Below are 8,521 nucleotides of genomic sequence, written 5' to 3'. Positions count from 1 at the left end.
CAAGTTCTGAGCCTGATGTAGATTAAAATACCACTAAAACTGGCCTTTGTCTCAGACCTCTCATTGACACTAATTTAGCACATGATTTATTTCTTTTCACCAACAATCCTGCAAGCTTTGTAGTATTAATATTTCTACTCTATGCATAAGGAAACCTGAGGCTTTTAGAGATAAAATGACTTCCCCAAGGTCACATAGTAAGTAGTAGAGACAAGCCTTTTTAAAAAAGTATTTAACGGAGGTGCTGGCTCTCTTCCCGCACACCGGGACATTCCCTACACTGGGCGCGGGGCCAGCCCACGGCAGAAAACCGTCCCCTTGGCTCCCGGACCCCCAGCCCACCGTGGACTTCGTCTCCACTGCACACCCGGGCCCGGCCTCACGCTGGGGACGCTCCTCGCCGGGGGTCCGAGAGACAGACCAGCCCACGCACACAGCAAGGCGCAGGCCACCCGGGCAGAGAGGACACGCAACAGGAAACCAAGGAACGCGCGGAGGACACGCACCCAAACCCAACAGACCCAAAGGCCACCCAACCCATCCCAACCTATCCCAACCCCGACCCGAGCAAGCAACAGGAAAGCCAGCTCTGGGGCCCGCGGGTGTTGCTGCTGCATGCAGGCCCGACGGGAATGGGGGCAGAACAAGCCTCCCCAGACACGGGGCTGCACGACTTCAGGACCTCCGGGTGAAGGGCCAGCCCCACGGCCCTGCCTCCTTGTCCCGGCCCAGCCCCAAAGCCCCTCCACACCGTACCCTCGCCTGGGGGAGAGGGCCCTCTCTCGCTCACTCTCCGGCTCTGGCTCTCTGCCCCCACGCCTGGAAGTCTGTCTCTTCTGCGTGCGTGCCTGTGGGTTCGCTCCTTGGGGTGTGGGACGGTGGTGCGTTCGTGTGTTTGGGGAGGGGGCGCGCGAGAGAGAGAGAGAGAGAGAGAGAGAAGGAAAGAGATCGCGTCACCAGCACGCCCATCAGTCTCCCCCTGCCCCCGATAAGGACAGGTGGTCTAGCGAAGTGCCAGGGCGGCGGGCCAGACGGGGCAGGGAGGGACGCTTAGCAAGCATGGCCTCTTGGGGCATCCAGGGACACCCACTGTCGTCTACGGCCATACCACCCTGAACGTGCCCGATCTCGTCTGATCTCGGAAGCTAAGCAGGGTCGGGCCTGGTTAGTACTTGAATGGGAGACCGCCTGGGAATACCGGGTGCTGTAGGCGTTTGCCTCTTTTTCTGTCCCTCCCATCTGCGGGGTGGGGAGGGGCCCTGGTTGTCACCATTTCACTTTGTTTCCTAGTACTATCCACAGTGACCTGAGTTGTTTTTGCATTATTATGGATTTAATCATGGAGTTAAACATATTTAATGTGTTTCAATATCTTGCAGTTATTATACTTACTGGTGATCAAACTGTCCTGTGTTTGGCAAATGGGAGTCTACTCATTCTGGTTCCTGTGTCTTTTGACACGACCCTGGTAGTGTTTGATATCATAGCATCCACACTTCCTAGTATAAGAAGCTACATTTCCTGCCCCAGACTTGAAGTCAGCCTATGTCTCCAGTAAGTCTTAGGACCATTTAACAACAATAGTTTGTTGAGACCACAATCTAGATGCTAGTGAAATTCACTTCTATTGAGTTTGTACCTATGTCTCAGCATTTTCCATGGAAAAACTAAACAAAATCTTATTAAAGAAAAATACATTGAGTTTACACTCATAATCCAAATTCAAACTGAGAACTAAGAGTATGTATGTATGTATTTATGTATGTATGTATGTATGAATGAATGACAGAGTCTCGCTCTGTTGCCCGGGGCTAGAGTGCTGTGGTGTCAGCCTAGCTCACAGCAACCTCAAACTCTAGGGTTTAAGCGATCCTCCTGCCTCAGCCTCCTGAGTAGCTGGGACTACAGGCATGTACCACCATGCCCCGCTAATTGTTTTTCTATATATTTTTAGTTGTCCAGCTAATTTCTTTCCATTTTCAGTAGAGACGGGGTCTCGCTCTTGCTCAGGCTGGTCTCGAACTCCTGACCTTGAGCGATCCTCCCTCCTTGGCCTCCCAGAGTGCTAGGATTACAGGCATGAGCCACTGCACCCAGCCAAGAGTTTTTTACTCTACTTTATCGATTTTACCTCTTTCTCTCACACCCCAATTCCCAGTTCTCAAAGACACCAACATCATTTCTTATTTGCATTATCCCACATGACAATCTCATCCAATCACAATAACCTTGGACTAGTTACTACTTCATGAAGTACGAAAGGCAAGGAAGGAACTTTCTGCTTTTCTGGCTCCACTGTGAAAATCTAAGTGCTGCTCTCAGCCGAAGCCAGTCTACTGATGTCCAAGAAGCTCTGAGCCACGTCACACTACTTTGGAATAAGTAATAAGTAATAAGACTCTGCCATTTAGGGTATAGTGTCTAAGCCTGTATGTGACTCAGGGAGAGCTGCAACTGTGCAAACCAACCATGGAACACCTCCCTAAGCTGGTCTGTGTGTCTGATCTAGTAAGGACATATCATTTAAAACCTCATGAGGACAGAGCCATGTCTAGTGTGTTTCCTGCTATATTCCTGGTGCATAGCCCACTAACCAGTACACAGAAGGTACTCGGTGAATATCTGAACACAAAATGCTAAATAAAGGATCCAGGATCTGGAATTCAGTAATAAAACACTATGGTAGCAACCACAGCAAGCATGCTGATAGACTCAAATCTCTCTCTACCTCCTATCTGGAAAACAGGAATGCCCTGCTTTGGACTGAATTCTTGGACTATTCAGGTGGAGGACATAAAGAGGCTTTGAAAAGGAAATACTCTAGTTTTAGTGAATAAAGTTAAATTGATTTGCAATAAATTGAATGGAAAAATAAAAGAAATATTACTGTATTTACATCCCAAGTGGTATAGCAAGTCTTACTGATTTCATAAGACATTATTTCAGGTATCTGAATCACAGATCACAGGTGACAATTATAAGGTTTTGATTACCTGGAGGGACATGCCTGAACAAATCTTATATTAATTGGATTTGAGCCACTAATACCTACCTATACACTAATCTTCTTTTTTTATTTTTTTCTGAGACACCGTCTCTCTCTGTTGCCTGGGATAGAGCGCAGTGGTGTGATCATAGCTCACTGCAACCTCACATTCCTGGGTTCAAATGATCCTCCTGCCTCAGCCTCCCAAGTAGCTGGGACTACAGGTGCACGTCACTGTGCCCAGCTAATTTTCCATTTTTTAGAGATGGGGTCTTGCTCCTGCTCTTGCCCAAGCTTGTCTCGAACTCCTGAGCTCAAGTAATCCTCCCGCCTCAGTCTTCCAGAGTGCTAGGATTACGGGCATGAGCTACTGCGCCCAGCCTATGTCAATCTTTTACATTAGAAATAGCTCTTATCTCCAAAATGGGCTCAATTTAGTAGGTCATTAGATATGAAATGTCTGATTTTGAGTAAAAAGTGTAGTTCATTATTTCCCAAACAAGAAGCGGTACAATTACTCAAAGTATGTGCCTACACTATCTATACACTGTTGCCATCTTAATCGTAGCTTGTTTATGCCAGCAGCAAAGAAGCCTGGAGAGTGAGTGGTGATGAAATCATGAAAGGCGTTTTCCACAGCTTGTTGAGAATTGAATATTTTTCCTTGCAAGAAGTTGTTCAAAGCATGGAAGAAGTTGTAGTCAGTTGTTGCAAGGTCTGGTGAATACGATGGATGACACAGAGTTTCCGAGTCCAGACTTTGTAGTTTTAGCAGCATTGTTAGTGTAACATATGCTCAAGCATTACCTTGCAAGAGGATTGGCCTGTCTGTATTGACCAATCTCAGCTGCATAATCGCAAGCATCCTCATCATTTTGTCCAATTGGTTGCAGTAGACATTGCTGTAATGGATCCACCAGTTTTTATGAAGCTGTAGTGGATAATACCAGCAATGGACCACAGAACAGATACCATTAGCTTTTTTTGATGAATATTCGGTTTTGGACTGTGTTTCGGCACTTCATCTTTATCCAACCATTGGGCCAAATATTTGCAATTGTCAAAAAGAATCCATTTTTCACCACACATAACAATATGGTGTAGAAATGGCTCACCTTTATGTCGTGACAGCAAAGAAAGGCAAGCTTCCAGATGACTTCTCTTCTGACACTGGTGTAATTCATGCGGAACTCATCTATCCAGCTTCTTTACCTTGCCAGTTTGTTTCAAATGGTCCAATATTGTTGGAATAGTAACATAAAACCTTGCTGCTAATTCATGCAAAGTTTAAGATGGATTTGCTTCCACTACAGGTTTCATCTCTTCATTATTCACCTTGGTCTCAGATCACCCACATGGCTCATTTTCAAGATTAAAATCGCCAGAAGGGAACTTCTCAAACCATCAACATGTTGTGCATTCATTAGCCACATCCTTCCCAAACACTCCATTGATATTTTGAGCCATCTGCACTACATTGGTTCCACAATGGAACTCATATTCGAAAATAACATGAATTTTTACTTATACATGGTTTCACAAAAACTGCTCTTAAAAAAATTTGACAGATGGTCATAAGCCAAAACATGCATTTGAAAGACTCAGGATGCATTAATACCTTCACAATAAAAATAAAGTAAGAAGTGTCAAAGTGAAATGTCAGAGATATCAACTGTCAAACTTAGTACTTAAGGAAATTGGATATTTCATAGTTAATAACCTAATACTTTTCAGGTATAAAAGGAGAAACTCAGCATTTCTAGTTCCCCAAATCAAATCTCAAAATCTAGCCAATTTCTCCATATTTCTGTCTAACAAATCAGAGCTAGTGAAGACACAGCAGACAGTATATGTTATCTGGAGCTAATACACTTATGATGACTGCTATGTAAATAATTCAAGTAAAATATTAGTTTTAATAATCTTGCATGAGTCTTTGTAGAGTTAAAAATTACTATTTAAAATACACACAACTTAGAAATTATATATTAATCTATTGTTTATAAACTAAATATACCTGAAAACTATGGGGCAAATAATATTTTTACAAATTGAATTAAATTGTAAATGAAATAGGAGAGTTTCTTATTTAAAGAAATTTCTTTTAAAAATCATGTAATCCCAGCACTTTGGGAGGCCGAGGCAAGGGGATCTGTTGAGGCCAGGAGTTTGAGACCAGCTTAAGCAACATAGGGAGACCACTGTCTCTACATAAAATTAAAAACAAAATTAGCCAGGTATGGTGGCATGAGCCTGAAGTCCTAGATAGGGAAGGGCAAGGCAGGAGGATCACTTGAGCCCAGGAGTTCGAGGCTATGGTTAGCCTCAAGCCCCAGGTGACTTCCTTTAAAAGAGCACAGTATGGAAGGTGGGGAAAAGAGTAACGTTACCGTGGAGAACCCTGGTGAACGCTACCTCAGCCAGATGATCAAGGTTAATTAACATCAACAGTAATAAGTCATGTTGGTAGTATATACCCATAATATGATTCAATAAGAATGGCACTTTAACCTCTGCGGTCTTCATCCAGAAAACCTAGAACCCTGGTCAAACTATGAGAAAAACATCAGACAAACCCCAACTGAGGAACAGTCTACAAAATGTTTGATCAGGACTTCTCCAAACTGCCAAGGTCATCAAATACAAGGAAAGTCTGAGAACCTGTCATAGCCTAAGATGACATAACAATTTAATGTGATGTGGTATTCTGGATGAAATCCTCAACACAAAAAGAATGCTAAATGAAAATCAAGGAAATCTAAATAATGCATAGCCTTTAGTTAATGATAAGTATCAACATTAGTTTGTTGGTTGTGACAGATATACCATATGTAAGACATTAACAATAGGGGAACTGGGTGTGAAGTATATGAAAACTCTGTACAATATCTGAAATTTTTCTGTAAACCTAGAAGAACTACTCTAAAATTAAAAATTTATTTCAACAAATGAAAAAAGTAGATTTTCTTAACCAAATTCTCACATTCCCCAAAAGGCTTTTTTGTTTAGATTTCACTCATTGATGGCTTCTCCCTCTCTTTCCTCCAGGCCTAGGAATCCAGTTCACCCAACTCTTTTTGAGATAGTGCCTTCAATTCTCTTCTAACCCTTCACTTGCTTGTATGTCACCTGCTATTATCCTGTTGGCAAGCTTCCCCAGGCAGAGCAAGACAGGGTAGGGCAGGGCAGGGCAGACCTGCCAACTTACTATCACCTCAGCAATTCAAATAGTCACCAGAAATAACATGTCTTCTTCATCACAGTAAAATTAAGGAGCTGTGAAACACACCAGCATTCTTGTCTTAGACACTGACAAATCACAGAACTTATGAACATACCAAGTACTCTGAAAATCATCTGTCCCCAAACTCTCATTTCAAATGCAAAAAGAACAAGAGCCAAGAAAAGTAAGGTTAACAAGTGTAGGCTTAAAGCCATGTTTCCTGATTTAGAGATCATATGTGCAATGCATTGTACAAAATTTTTAGGGGAATAAAGACCTCATCAACTACATTTATTTCAGAAAATAGTTAGACATCTACTTTTGGGCAAACATTGTGTTAGATACTAGAGGCAATAGAAATATGAGCAAGAACAGTGTCTGTCCCCAAGGAGCTTCTAACCTAGGGATGGGAGAAAAATAACACCAAAATGTGAGATAACCATAATGTAAGCAAGAGTAATATATGTGCCATAGAGGCATAGGTGGTGGGGATAGAGACATGACAGTAAGTCAAGTATATCAAGAAAGGATTTATTGAATGACTACCATTTGCCGTGGACTTTGAAGATGAGTGAGATTTGGGTGAGTGGAGATGGAGGATAAGACATTCGAGACAGAGGAAGCAAAAGTCAAGTCAGAAATGTGGGAATATATAGATTGCATTTGATGAAGAGAAAATCATTTGGTTTGGTGAGAAAGTCCTGCAAGAATAGGCCAGAATACTACAGATGAAGGACTTTAGATATCTGTGGCTTTGGTATTTAATTATCTAAGTAATGAGGAATGCCTGCTTTGTGCAAAGATGTGGGACTTTGCCTGGCTTGGTGTTTTCCAGTGCAGAGTGGCCAGAAGGTAGAGCCACCCTTTACCTTCTATGTGAAGGCATAGCATGAGATGGATTGGAGCAAGGTATGTCCCTTGAATGAGGTGGGAACTGACAGGGAGATCCAGAGTGATCTATGACAATATGGGGCTAAAGTGGTACAACACAAGCATAGCCAGGGGAATTGTGAAATGTGTGAGCCAAGAGGGATCAGATATCATCAGGGTAAGGCTGTAATTGCAAAACTTACAGCCAATTTAAGAACCTGGAAGGCCAAGAGATGTCCTAAGCAGTGAATTATGAAACACGAGGAGGGTGAGCCAGAATATTCAGGAAACTCTACAAACAAGAGGCTCATTAGTATGGACTATTCTCTTATGCTGATTATCAAGGTGGAACACATGGAAATTAAATTGGTATGATAGATAAAAAGTTCTAACTTAAGTGCTAGAATAAAATGCAGATTTTCAAAGGAAACACTCAAGCACTGGTTTGGTTTCACAATTCTAAAAACACCCAACCCATAAAACGGGTGTGATGGGTTGGGTTTATGTGTCAACTTGGCTGGGCTACAGGCTCCAGTTTTTCAATCAAACACTAATCTAGGTGTTGCTGAGAACGTATTTTGTAGCTGTGATTGAAGTCCATAGTTGGTTGATGTTAAGGGAGATTATCAAGGTAATCTGGGTGGGCTGGATTCTGTCAGTTGAAAAGCTTGAAGAGCAAAGTTGAGATTTCCCTGAGAAAAAAGAGATTCCACATGTGGAATGCAGCTTCAGCTCCTTCCAGAGAGTTCCAGCCTGCCCTTCTTGACGGCTTTTTCTCTCTGGATTTGCCTGCCAGCCTCCACAATCATGTAAGTCAACTCGTTGTGGTAAATCTCTTAATATATTAATATATCTCCTATTGGTTCTGTTTCTATGGTTGAACCCTGAATGAGTTGAAAGAGGAGTGTTCAAGAGACAATTTAGTGTGGAAGATTTCTTTGGAGAAAGGTAAGCTTTGATTTCCTTTCCTTAAATGACATGGGGCTTCAATGGGACCCACTAAGAATTGGACATGTAGTCCATGAAGTTGAGGGCAGCACGGATTGATAACAACTCCTGAAGATGAGGGTTGGTGGGCTCTCCTTTAACAAATGAGCCACCTAAAACCAGGACAGAGACTTCTAAGTAAAGACATGAACTGAATATACATTGACATTTGCTCCCTTGTGAAAACTGACTAAAATGATAGTCAGTGGATTTTCTAAAAAGTCATAAATCCATAATGATAGGAAGTCTAAGAAAAGGAACAAGAGGAACAAAATTTTGTTGGGAAGAAAATAAAAGAGTGACCAAAAATACCTAGCAGAACCTGTCAGTATCTTCTGAATGCATAACCAGCTACCTGAAAAGAAGAAAAATTCTTCTACAATGATGCCCTATACGTGTCTCTCCCTTCAACAAGGTCCATGCCATTTTTATGTTACTTTTCTGGATTTCACAAG

The 8,521-nt window shown here is 42.3% G+C and overlaps 1 non-coding gene across 1 annotated transcript; it reads left to right on the top strand.

Moving 5' to 3' along the window:
• Window positions 1–1,094: 1,094 nt before the first annotated feature.
• On the top strand, window positions 1,095–1,213 carry LOC138398450 (5S ribosomal RNA). Its single transcript, XR_011235948.1, has one exon. It is a non-coding gene; the product is annotated as a 5S ribosomal RNA (ribosomal RNA).
• The last annotated feature ends 7,308 nt before the right edge of the window (window positions 1,214–8,521 follow it).

This window comes from Eulemur rufifrons, chromosome 17 (genome assembly GCF_041146395.1).
Source record: "Eulemur rufifrons isolate Redbay chromosome 17, OSU_ERuf_1, whole genome shotgun sequence".
In the NCBI taxonomy this organism is placed as follows: domain Eukaryota; kingdom Metazoa; phylum Chordata; class Mammalia; order Primates; family Lemuridae; genus Eulemur; species Eulemur rufifrons.
This window is presented reverse-complemented; position numbering and strand designations above follow the sequence as displayed.